Source organism: Mastomys coucha, unplaced genomic scaffold (assembly GCF_008632895.1).
Source record: "Mastomys coucha isolate ucsf_1 unplaced genomic scaffold, UCSF_Mcou_1 pScaffold7, whole genome shotgun sequence".
In the NCBI taxonomy this organism is placed as follows: Eukaryota; Metazoa; Chordata; class Mammalia; order Rodentia; family Muridae; genus Mastomys; species Mastomys coucha.
Genome location: NW_022196913.1, coordinates 4,425,341 through 4,438,647, shown reverse-complemented (window position 1 = coordinate 4,438,647; position 13,307 = coordinate 4,425,341). Strand labels below are relative to the sequence as shown.

Genomic DNA, 13,307 nt, shown 5'->3' with positions numbered 1-13,307 from the left:
AGGAGCTAGAAAAATCAACACACTGACTTTTCAGCCTTTACTAAAGAACAAGTTATGTGGCCAAAGGCTAAATTCGCAACACTAAGTCAAGAGTGAACCAGTCAAAGGCGTAGCATACTAGGCTGTGGTCATTTCTGATTCATCTCTGAGTAACTTTCTTCAGTTGTCACAACTAGCCCTAAGGCTTTCAGGATCCACCTTCACCCTCTCTTATCCTTCCTTGATGCCCAATGCACTGACTTCCTCCCAAGTAAAACTACAAGATAGATGTGACATCTCCATGCCAGCCCAGATTCACCAACAACCCTTCTAGAAAATGCTAAATTGGAGGCCTCCTTGTTGGCTCAGCCAAATCCTCCATAAAACTATTACTTGATTCCGGTGCTAAGATGTCGGGTCCATGCATTCCTTCTTTCCTTCTATTTCCTAATAAAAGTCCACTTGCCACTCTCCTGTCCTTTCAAGTATGTCCTTTTATGTGAGCTTGCTATGGTAGACAAATATCAGCAGAAAATCTGGAAATGAGGCAATGAGGTTAAGCTCTTTCACAACATTGACTATTATAAGTATTTTGATTTCAGATGTTCACAAGACTATAGTAAAACAGAATCTTCTATACTATCCAGTTAAACGAAGTGACAGAAGATTTCTTTTTAAAATGCCCTCACTGTTACAACCTGGACCAGTTCAATCGCCCTCATACCAAAAGTTTATTCTTTAAATTTACTCAGAGGATACATTAAGCTCTGTAAAAAGATTAATTATGAGAACACTCAATACCATTTTATTTATAGTATCAAAACCAGTAAATAAAATGAAGTATTTAAAACAAAAAAAGTATGGTTTAAAACATAATATTCCATATATATATAATATATAATATAACTAATTACTAAAAGTAATATGGATATACCTAATTACTAAAAGTTATATTTAAGAGGTCCACAACATAGGTTATACTTACAACATGTTACTATTAGTGAAAAATGAAATACAAAGTTGGACATATAACAAATCTATGCATGAACACACACATACATGAGAGAGAGATACACATATATAACATATATGATATAAAGAAATTAGTGAATATCATATGGTTATTCCTCTGTATGAAGGAATTATAAATAATTTTTATCATTTCCTCCTTTAGATTTCTTCATTTTATAAATATTTGGACTCAAATAATATATTATCAATATCAGGGAAAACCAAAAACTTTATGTCTTTTTAATTAAAAAGCTGCTATGGAAATGGACATTTGACCTGTTTACTTTCCCAGACCACACGCGTATGCTGTCATAGGAGTCTGCCATTCTTTAGGACATAGTTTCTCCATGACTGGACATCCTCATATTCAGATAGCGAAGGAAGTTCCCCAGAGATGGCTTTTCCCAGGCCCAGGGGCCCATGGCTGGGACCTTGTCAGTTTCCCACAGTCTCCTGTGCCCCCTCTCTATGCACTTAGAATGAACCACACGACCATTAGGTGAACTGTCCTGGCTGACTGGGAGCTTACTACCTGCTGGCCTGTGTGTGCTCTCTCACCCAGCCTCTTGTAATTGGATATGTATTTGTTTCATGAAATTCACTCCGTCAGCAGCTTCTGCACTAAACAGTCCCTGAGGCCAACAGAAGGGGGAAAAAATCAGTAATCAACATACCACTTTCAAGTACAGAGTACCAACCTATTTATAAAAGGAAATTAAGTAAAAACCGGTAATTATAACTAGAGTACAACCTTTCAACATAGTCAATGAGAAATTCAATTTGCTTAAAATAATGAGATACTCTGGCAGGAACAATCTGTTCGTGGGCTGGTCCCCAGAGCCCGGGGATAGAAAGACGCTCTGGCTGACATTTGATACTATCTGTCAGTTTATCAACTCTGTCTCCTGGTGAGTTTTATGATGATATTTTGGGATGGGGAAGGAGAAAAAAGATGATAGTTGGAGGTTTGGAATGGGGAGGGGAAAAAGAAATCCACTTACTCTCCTTTTTGTTCTCCCCTGTGCTGGTAACATGTTAGAAAGTGGGTCTAGTTTCCTCTCTAAGTGTTCTCTGAACACTTAGCAAATTAAATAATCAGCCTCGGTCCTTCCCATGAGCTTCAGGTAGTAACTTGAACTCCTCTGAGCCATTGTCTCAAGTAGATGGGATATATGTACTGGTTATGTGAAGAGTCCTTTCTCCAAAGTTCATCTGCCTTGTTCTTGTATTTAAAAGGTGAATTAGGGCCAGGAGAGGCCTCCATTTGTAAAGTGTTCACCTTGCAAGCATGAGGGCCAGGAAACTGATCTTCAGAACTCCTCTGAAATGGTTGGGCATAGATGGCATACTTGTAATCCTTACCCTGGGGAGATGAAAACAGTCAGACCCCTGGATCTTCTTGGCCAGGCAACCGAGTCTCATGGGAGAATTCCTAATAAGTGAGAAAGATCCTGTCCAAAAAACACCAAGGTAGATAGTTCCTGGGGAACAGTACTCAAGGTTTTCTGTTGGCCTCTATGAGCATGCACACACACTTACATATGTGTGTTCATTTATGTCCTTATACACATGTGAACACCTATGCATATATACACATAAAACTAAAAACTTAGAGTATTAAAGAGTGTCAAATCAATTATCTCCTTACTTGATGCTTTTCCCCCATCTTCCTTAAGGAAACCTCCTTTGGTTTTATTTAGCTCAGACACTCACTCATTCACTTAATGAAATTTTAAATTTTTATTTTATATCTATGTGTGTGTGTGTGTGTGTGTGTGTGTGTGTGTGTGTGTGTGTGTGTGAAGTACATGTGCATGCATATATGTGACTGCATAGTCTAGAAGAGGATGTTGGACTTGGTGCAGAAGTTAACAAGTATTTGTGTACCACCAGATATGGGTATGAGGACCAAACTCCAGTATTCTGAAAGAACTGTATGTGCTCTTCACTGCTCATCCATCTTCACAACCACTTACAGAGATTCTTTGCTGCCAGTGTGTATATGCTTTGTGCTGGGTGCTAGGGAAGAACATGATCAGAAATATTGAGCTGCCTTCGTGAATCCCAGATTCTAGTAGAAGCGGAGACCAAGGATGTATCATTACTAAACTATAGCAAGCTTGTGATAACACAGACCAGAGGGCATAAGTGTCAAGGCAGGAATATAAACAGTATCCAAACGCCATGCCAAAGATGAACAAAAGTGGGCCATGGTAAGAAAAAGGCACTCCTGGCTGAGGGCCCATGTTGAAACAGGCAGAAAGACAGAATGCTATATTAGAAAACCAATCAGCAAGTCAGTAGTGGAGCAACGTAGGTGGAAAGTGGACTTGTTTATCATTTGACTTGTTCTGTGCCATAAACTACCTCTAAACTTGGTGACTAAATGTAACAATTATATTTATTTTGAATCTATGAGTCATCTGGGCAGTTCTTTTGGCCTTTCTTCCATATCTGAGGCCATAAATGGCCTAACTACAGCAATTTCATGTGGTCTCTTATGATAATGTATGAGAATACATTAGCCCTGGACTTCTCATAGTGAGACCAACAGGTCCTCAAGAGCCATGAGGAAGTATAAACCTTAAATCCTAATAGGCCTTCATATGTACCACAGTTTCTAATATCTTCATATTCATATGGCCAACCTACAGAGAATGTAGGAGAAGATTATCAGGTATGTTGTGTTATAGGCCAGAATCATAACAACTTACCAACTGAAGCAGAGATTAATAGTGTGACGCTCACATTATTTGATTTGAGTTGAGTATACCACTAAAGAAATAGGAAATTACTTAAGGCTTTAAATTAGAGGAGATTTTTTAATTAGAAATGATCTACACAGACAATTGTGATTTCAAGAAAGTCATTGTTTCTGTGATGTAGGCTAATTTTCTAGAGGCAAATAGACCTGGTCTTGAATCTTGGTCCTACTCGGCTAACTATGAAATTTTGAGGGCATTCTTTAACCTCAGCAAGTCCCAGTTTTCCTGTTTGTCAAGAGAAGACTGTGATGCCACATGCCCCTGGGGCATTCATGACAATAGCACAAACAAAACACCTTGTGAACTCTGCAGCATGCAAGACTCACTCCTTAAGCATCAGACTCAATGAGATATTGTCATTATTATCAGAAATTTGCGAATGATGGGTCTGAAACAGTTAGGATTCAGTTATGGAAGTCCAGAGGTGATGATGAAGCAGGAATTAGGAGAAAAGGTGACAGGATTTTTAATGACCATGGACAAAAAGGGTACTGAAACCTGATCCCAACTAGAGCACTTAGGTCTCCAAGCCATAAGCTTTGAACTAGGAGCCATGAATGAGGATGTAAAGAAAGATGTGATTTGACTAAGAGCCAAGGCCATGACCAGGAAGATTGGGGGATCAAATTGGTTCTTTTAGGAACTGCCTTACTACCTAATTTCCCTGACTATGAAGAACCAGATGAAGGTATTTTTCCTTCATGAAGAGGCTAGGAAGTCTTTTAGGTTAAAGAAATTTTAAAGTTCTACTAGAAAATTTGGTGACTGTCCCATGATAGTTAAAAAAAAATTGTCTAAGCCGGGCGGTGGTGGCGCACGCCTTTAATCCTAGCACTTGGGAGGCGGAGGCAGGCGGATTTCCGAGTTCGAGGCCAGCCTGGTCTACATAGTGAGTACCAGGACAGCCGGGGTTACAGAGAGAAACCCTGTCTCGAAAAACCAAAAAAAAAAAAAAAAAAAATTGTCTAGAACCTCTGATCTTGGGATTACTATGTACAGAACAGACTTTAGACATGCTAGAATACAGGACAAAGGATCTGTATATGTCATCCCTATTGTGATGTGGCATTTTGTTGGTTTATTGGGTTTTAATTTTAGAGTGCTGGTCCATGCTGTTCTACATAATCACCCTCTCTTCATTGTCAATAAGTTGTGTATATGAATATGTGTATATGGTATGCACATGTGTTTATGTGTGTGCACATATATGTGAAAACCAGAGGTTGATGACCACTATCCTCCTTTGTTTTTAAAACATAGTCTCTCACTGAACCTAGGCACAAAACACCTTGTGAACTCTGCAGTGTGTAAGAATAGAACCTAGTCATTACTTGGGGAAACTTATATGACAGGAAACTTATAGAGACCCTCTTGTTTCTACCACTCCAGAGCACGAATTCTAGGTAGCCAGTACCATCACAGTTGGCTTTTCACATGGGTACCAGGAATCTTAACTCAAATCTTCATGATTGCATGGCAAGTAATATACAACTAGGCCATCTCTCTCTAGACTCTTTTGTTTTTAATATGAAGTAAACATATTGCCACGTACATACAACACAAAACCATCTACGTAAATGAAGGCTGTACACAAAACTAGGGACCTAATATAGGAAATGTTAAAAAAGACACTTATCAGTTACCAAGACCTTGAATGTCCACTCTGAAAGAGGCCAGGGTAAGACAGCATACACAAGTTAGCAAAAATGTTAGCTGAAATGACTGAGAGATGGAATATTTTCATACTGAAATGGTTTAGAAAACCTTCTCCACTTGGTGTAGTTGATAACTGCAGCTAATGAGATTGAATTTAGTGGAAAAGGTAAGGTTTAATGGAATTTTTGAAGGAATTTCAAGTTCTATCAGTATAAATACCTAGCATTACCAAATTCAAGCCCTCTCATACTGTTTGCCTTAATCGATTTTTAAAACTGAAATTTCTTTTTCCCATGTTTAGAATACGGTTGCCGGGCAGCCTGCCCACTCTCCACATTGTCTCAGAATTGCACATGTGGCCTGGTATTCTTTCAGAGAACACTGTGTGCATGAGCTTGGGTCTGCTTTGCTATGGTGGGTGGATAGAAATCTGTGTAGGAGAAGACGCAGGTGCACTGTATAAAGTGTGGCTGTCCCAGCAGTGGCAAACAGTCCTGTCCTGAGAAGCACATAGAAAGAAGACCAAGGCATTTAGTATCATCTCTGGTCACTGCGCAACTTCCTGTGTTCAGAAGTGAAAATTTCTGGCACAGATTCTTGTTTAGGAGCTACATATGTTCATGTCTTTTTTTTCCTCATCTTCTTTACCCATTTCTCAGAGTGAGGTAAAGCCAATTGCCTCTGTTCTTCCTTATTGCTACTTTTGAACATGTCCTATCTTTTCCTCACTTGAACTTGAAACTGCATCACAGAAATGTGCAAGGCGGGGAAGGGTTGTGGAGGGGACCTGGAGGGTGAAGATTTCCAGTCTCACCAGGAATGGCGGTCACCTCTACTCCAACATTCCACCTTCTCTTCTCAGTCATACCTATGCATCTTTCTTTTTATCCTGCTCAACTTCAGTGACCACTCAACTTTGACTTAAGTAACCATCTTCTGCCGTGCACCAACCATTGCTGAGGTGCTAACCTATGCTGACACTTGTGGATTGTCACTCTCATTGTAGTGAAAACACCCAGCACAGCCAAAGAAGAAGAATGGATTTACTTTCATTTATAGTTTTAAAAGATTTAGTCAAGGATCATTTAGTTTGCACTTGTGGAGAATATATTATGGTCTATAGAAGTGTGTGATACTGTTGAGCTATACATCTCCTGGTGGAAAAGAAGCAAAGGGAGACACAGGAAGGGCCACCCTCCAGGGTCCTTCGTCAACTAAAGTTTCCCCAATTTCCAAAACTAGTGCCACCAGCTGAGGAATAAACATTTTAAACAGGAGTTTCTAGGTGACATTTCATAATCAGAACATAACTTTCTGTCCCTGGATCCCAGTTGCTCCTGGCAATATTTATAACAGAAAATGTATTAGTTGTTCTCCAAGAGCTGCCCTTCCTCACTAAGAGTCTTAAAATTCTAAATTGTCAAAAGTCCCAAGTCTTATCTGATACTTAAGAAAAACTCTTATCGATAAAACCTATAAAACCCAGATAATTATACAATTTCAATAAATAATAGCACTAAGTAAACATGTATATTTCCAAAGAGAGGAATGGTACATAGGCATCACTAAAGGAAGGCTAAAGCCCAGAAGACCAATCACTAACTCCCCTAACCTGGGACACATGGCATTGTAATATGGAATCCAAAACCATGAGTAGTCTCACCTTTATGGCCTTCTCACTTACAAGCCTACATGATATGTGTTCTGGGATGGCTATGATTGTTGACTATGGATTTTTTTGGTAGATATTCCAAATTCCTGAAATCCTCAATATCCTGGACTTTCTAAATACATCATAGAATATACGAACAACCTTAGGAAGGAAGGATTTATTTTAGCTAATAGTTTCAGAGGGCTTAGTCGATATTAACTTGCATCCTATCTGTGGAGGCAGAAAACCATGGTGAATAGAACATAGGGCAGAGACAGCTAGTCATCACATAACAAATAGGAAGCCAAAAGAAAGACTGGGAGGGAACAGGAAGAAGATAAGCAGGACCTGCCTCCATTGACCTACTTCCTCTAGCCAAATCCTACCTCCTAAAGTTTCCAGAACATCATACAATAGCAACATCAGCTGTGGACCAAGTATTTAAAACCCAAGCCTCCAGGAGATCTATCATATGGAACCACACCACCCACACACTACAGTAATCTGATAAGTTTTCCCCCAATACCCTCCTCTGTTCAGATCATGCATCTCACAAATAAAACTCAATTTCTTTTCCATCCTCAGATCAGATCTCAATGGTTTAAGTATGTTAGTTGAGAATAGGAAAAAAATATCTGTAGTAACTTAAATTTTTGGATGCAGATTGAGGACTTAGCCTATGAGAATGAGAAGCCCAAGATGCAAGCCAGTTTCTTTGTACAAATTCAGTGACTTGTAATCAACCTAGCTGAAGTCTGGGTAATGATGTACTGGGAATACCATTCTGAAAGTGGAAAAGCTTGTAAGCATCAACAATGTAGTTTGATGTCTATCGTGCCCCAAAAGCTCTTTTGAGGGTAAAGTAGCACTTCAGTTTGCTGTGCCCAAAACAATCCAAGTTATGTGCGTATTGAGAAATGACAAATACCCTTTCCTGTTCTTACGCAAGAAGCACAACTGTTCCTTAGATCAAAATAGCTTTAATGACCAAGAGAACATTTTGCATAAAAACATTCTGATACTATATACTAATTGAAATTAATATTAAAGGGCTAATGTGTGATGTGTATCCCTTTAAAATGCCCTTTGAGTTGATTCTGCATCACTGGTAAGAGCAACTAAATGAACACAATAAAGTGTGGCAACATTCAAAAACAAACAAACAAACAAAAACCTCTCAAGTTCTCAACCCCATCCCTCTTTTGCCATGTGCTCCGTGTTTCTCAATCTTTTTGAAGGGCTTGTTCCTATGACACCAGCACTAGACTAGAGATAAAGCAACATGTTTGTCCAATTAAATATTTCCTCTCAACCATTCCCCTATGTATCTCAAAAGAAAATGATATCTAGGATTGACACATAAATATTATTCCCCATCAAGCTCAGGAATGAGACCTTCAATGTAGTAAATCTAGTCTACAGAGACTACCTTTCTGTGAAAGAGGAATTTGCACTTGTCAATACCGTGCTTTCTAGTTTCAAATAAATCATCTGTTCTTTAAATTATGAAGTATTATAAACAATGCTTTCATTTAAATTGATAATTGGTACCTAGAATAAGTAGGTATCCTAAAGGCAATGTTCTCTCTTGCTCATTAACTTGTTCTATCTCTCTGTCTCTCTGTCTCTGTCTCTGTCTGTCTCTCTCTATCTCTATCTCTCTCTCTTTCTCTCTCTCTCTCTCTCTCTCTCTCTCTCTCTCTCTCTCTCTGTGTGTGTGTCTGTGTGTGTGTGTGTGTGTGTGTGTGTGTGTGTGTGTGTGTGTCTCAAAACCAGGTATCCCAATATCCCAAAATAAATTAAATTAAATATTTTAGGTCTGTATTAAACCTAAGTGTGTAACATAAGATACTAATATGGCCAAAATGCATGTTCTGGAATCTCAAATAAGCATGAATGAAATTTGAGCATGTTTTACATGTGGCCTCAGTCCCTCCATAAGGAGGGTCCTTAATAGACTGGTGTCACTCTTCAGAGGAGCTCATGCTGAGTTCTATTGCTTTCCCCCAAGGGACTCAGCTGTGGGTTATGCACAATGTCTGTGACTTGTGGCAAACACATAAGATAATCAATATGAGGCATAAAGCCCAAAACACTACAGCAAACCCTTAACCTCATGCAGGGGGTGGATGAGGGCTAGAGTTTTTGACTGTAAATGACAAAGAAGCCAGGCCACTTGGCTCACCCGACAGAGGCCCAATACATATGTTCTAGGTGCCAGTAAGCTTCATGAAGCCATGCCTATCTGTGAAAATGGCCATGAGTGTGTGTCCTCAGATCTTTAGCTCAGAAGTGAAACTACAAAGGGGAACACAGTGAATAATTGTAGAATGTTGTCAACTTCTGACAGATGGAGGGAAGGGATTTTTCTAACCTGAAGATGATTCAGAAGTTTATCTTTATTCCATGTGCCCACTTAAGCTTGGTTTTAAAGATTACTTATGCATTTATGAGAATTTCCAATGACAAGTTGGAATAACACTGTAGAATATGCATTAAGAGCAATGGCTTTTGGAGAGACTTAATGTAGTTCTACATCTTATGAAATGTGGTCAGAGTCTGCCTCATAACTTTCATGAGACTCAAGAGAATTTTTTCCCTTTAACAAGAATATAAAAGGAGTACATAGCTCTGGTTATATAAAAATATTAAATGAGATAATGACTGGGAAATCCTCACAGAGACTGGAGAGATGTCTCCTTCAGTGAAGTTCTTGCCATGCAAGCACGTGAATCTGAATTGAGTACCCATGTAAAAAGTCAGACATTGTGGTGCATGCTTACAATACCAGTATTAGGGCAGCAGAGACAGGAAAATCCCTGGGTCTCACTGTCCAGCTAGCCTAGCCTTAATTCAAAATCCATTAACAATCCCTGGCTAAAGATGTAGATGGCTCCTTAGGGAAAATACCCTAGTTTAACCTCTGGCCTATACTCACATGTGTGCACACACAGAGAAAAACAATTATGCATGTTGGGCATACCTGTAGTCCCAGAACTCAGGAGGAAGTAGGAAAATTATTTCAAACTTGAGGGTAGCCAGGGCTACACTAATAGACCCAGGTCCCTCCCACAACCTATCTGACTGTCTGTCTGTCTGTCTGTCTGTCTGTCTGTCTACCTATCTACCAATGCAATCCGTGGGTCCTTAGATCAGAATGGGTATGCAACAAATTCTAGCTATCCTTGCATGTGCTCAACAGTAGGCAGTGATTTTATAAAGAATGTTTTGTTTCCAAATTCCAAATTGATAACATTAACTTTGACCATCAGGGCTATAAGAATGTGGCGAGTTAGCAGTCAAAGAAACATTAGCTTTAAAGGCAGCTTGCAAAGGAGAAAATGGAAAAGGTGCCTTAAAAGGGAGAGAAGATGATCTCTCTGCTTTTTGCTGCCAAACCACATGTAACATGTTTGCATTTTATCCTGCTATCTTTTTGTTTGGTCTCTGCCCCTTTTCTTTGTACGCCTTAATGCTGGCCTTCTACACAAATGCACTGCCACATCCTCAGCAGCTGTTACCAGCTAATGTGTTGAGAGCTAAGCACCACATCCGATGCTGTCACCAATAAAATACAGCGACACTCTTGCACACTGGCAAAGGGATGCTATACAAAAGGAAGCTGGGTTTAGATAAAACTTGGCATCTTTGCAAAACAGCCTTCTACTTATGAGCAGTTTTCTTAACCAAGTAGAGCAGTGGTGTTGCAGAGTTTTAATCCCAGCACTTGGGAGGAAGAGGTAGGTGAATCTTCATGAGTCTAGAGAGTGAGTTGCAGGACAGCCAAGGCCAAGTCTTGAAAAAACCAAAACATTTCTTAGTTTATATTTGTCGGGTATCAGTTACCCAATGCTATTTTGCAACATTTTCATTTGCAACTGTTCTATTTCTGAAGTTCTGAAGACCATAAGACAATATAAAACACACCCAGTTAGCCATTAAGCTTCCTATTCTTTTAATTGGCAGGCTTAAATTGATATTTTTGCATAAAGTGTTTCTTAAAGGTATAATCTGAATAAAAAGAATGACATGAAAATTGTCTGCATCGTAGTTTTGTTTGTAACCATGGAAACAAATAAGACCTCCAAGTGGGGCAGTAGAAGATTTGAGTGCAAGAGTTCTTGAATGGATTTCATTCGCAAGGTAGATGCAGGAAAAGAAGAAAACTCCTATTGCCTCTGAGACACACAAGTCAACAGTTATAGTAAACAAGTATACAAGGCAGAGGATCAAATATTAGAAAGTCTCCAACTTCCTAGACATGTATGTTCCTTCTCTAAGAATCTAATATCAAGTTCAATATGTACACTCACAGTGATTCTGTAGAATATAACCATACAGAACCACTGTAGGCACATTATATTCAGTTGCTCAAATAAATCACACACTACTTCATGAAGTGCTGTCATAAATAGATGAGTGAGCCCCATTTCACATGAACAAACTGAAGCACAGAGATGTGGAATGGCACCCCAAAGTTGTGGAGGCAGTAAGAGACAGAACCAGGACTGGAGAACATCTATAAAGATATTAAAGAGGAAATGATGGCCACTCCCAGGATAAAGGAGCAGCCTGACCAGGAGACCAAAAAAAAAAAAAAAAAAAAAAACCTACATAGTCCCATGACCTATGGAGCCAATCTCCTTTCCTTTACAGACCCTCTCTTTTCATTTCTCAAGGCAAATGGAGACTTAATTTCCATACTGAGCCTACAAAAGATAGTCCCAGACTTCTGACAGTGCTTCAATACTCCCACTGCTAATATTGGTCCAGCGGGGAATGGAGGAAAATGTGAGTGGAAAGAAGGCCAAAATCAGTTCAGCAATGGCAGAGGAAGCAGAGATGGGGACCATAGGCAGTGAGAGGAGATTAGAAGACAGTGTTAATGATAGCATACCAATTGCAGCACACATCCGGTTGGGATGACAGGATTTAACCAGGGAGCATAGAAGACTTTGAATAACTCCAACCTACCCAGTGCTCTAAGAATATACTTGAGGGGAAATGGACGCTGTTCTCTTTCACTTGAGTCACAGATTCCCATAATAATGAAGTGATGTATAGTAAGCTGCAGTTGATTTCTCTTCTAAAACTTCTCTCTGAGCTTTTAAATATTGTGTAATAAATTTAGAGTGGCCTGCCTATATTTGATTGCCTTTATAAGCAAAAGTCCAAACACACAGCTACATATGCATTCACTAGATAGCAGTTGGGTGTGAACATTTTGTTTCCTTTTCCCTGTGATTTGACCTGTCCATAGAGAAGGGCTATGTCGGTGGTCCTGCATTAAATCACTCGTGTTCTTAATGGCTTGAGCCTGGGTACCCGAAGTACAGGGACTTATATTTCCAGTGAAGGAACAATACTTTGTGCACACAGTAGGAAGTCAATCACCTGTATCGAGAACAAAACTGAGTCACTCTGAAAAATATTGCAGTCAAGGGAAGCTACAAATGACAAAAAAGTTAACTGAAAAAAACTCTTTTACTTTTAGATGAGTTTGTGTTTCACAAATACTTAATGGGCATCTTCCGAATACCAAACGTCATGATATGAATCTAGATAAATATAATAATCTTGCCAATAAGTCATCCTCCATCAAAGCTGTAAGGAGGTAAGAAAATTATTTCTAACAGAATTTTCATTTACTTTTTAAAACAATAATCAACACTTAATGAGCACACATATTTTATTGTAAAAGTGAGCAGTACTGAAGAGAATTATGAGATTAAAAGAAGCAACTCTGGACTGGGGTGATGGATCAGTGATTATATATATGTGTGTGGGTATGTGTATATGTATATATGCATATATATATATACATATATGTACTATATACATGCAGATGTGTATATATACATATACATGCATATGTATACATGCATGCAATAACAATTCATGAAAAAAGAGACCATTAATTTGAAGGAGACTGGGGAAGAGTATATATTGGAGGATTTGTAGTGAGAAAAGGCAAGAGAGATATATAATTATATTATAATTTCAAAAAAAATAAAAACTTAAAACACAAATAAAAAGTAAGACAGAAAACAATAGAAAAAGACACTAGTATCAACCTCTGCCCTTTACATGCACTGTCATGGGCTGCTGTACCCCCACACATGCAGGCATATACCCTGTCTACAAGCACCATCATGGACTGGTGCACCCCCATACGTGCAGGCATATACCCTGTCTACATGCACCATCATGGACAGGGACACCCCATACACACAGGCATATACCCT

The 13,307-nt window shown here is 39.1% G+C and overlaps 1 protein-coding gene across 1 annotated transcript in view; it reads left to right on the top strand.

Moving 5' to 3' along the window:
- The window catches only part of Celf2 (CUGBP Elav-like family member 2), an 859,338-nt gene that overhangs the window by 120,547 nt on the left and 725,484 nt on the right, over positions 1-13,307 (top strand). The gene's annotated exons all lie outside the window — the stretch shown is intronic.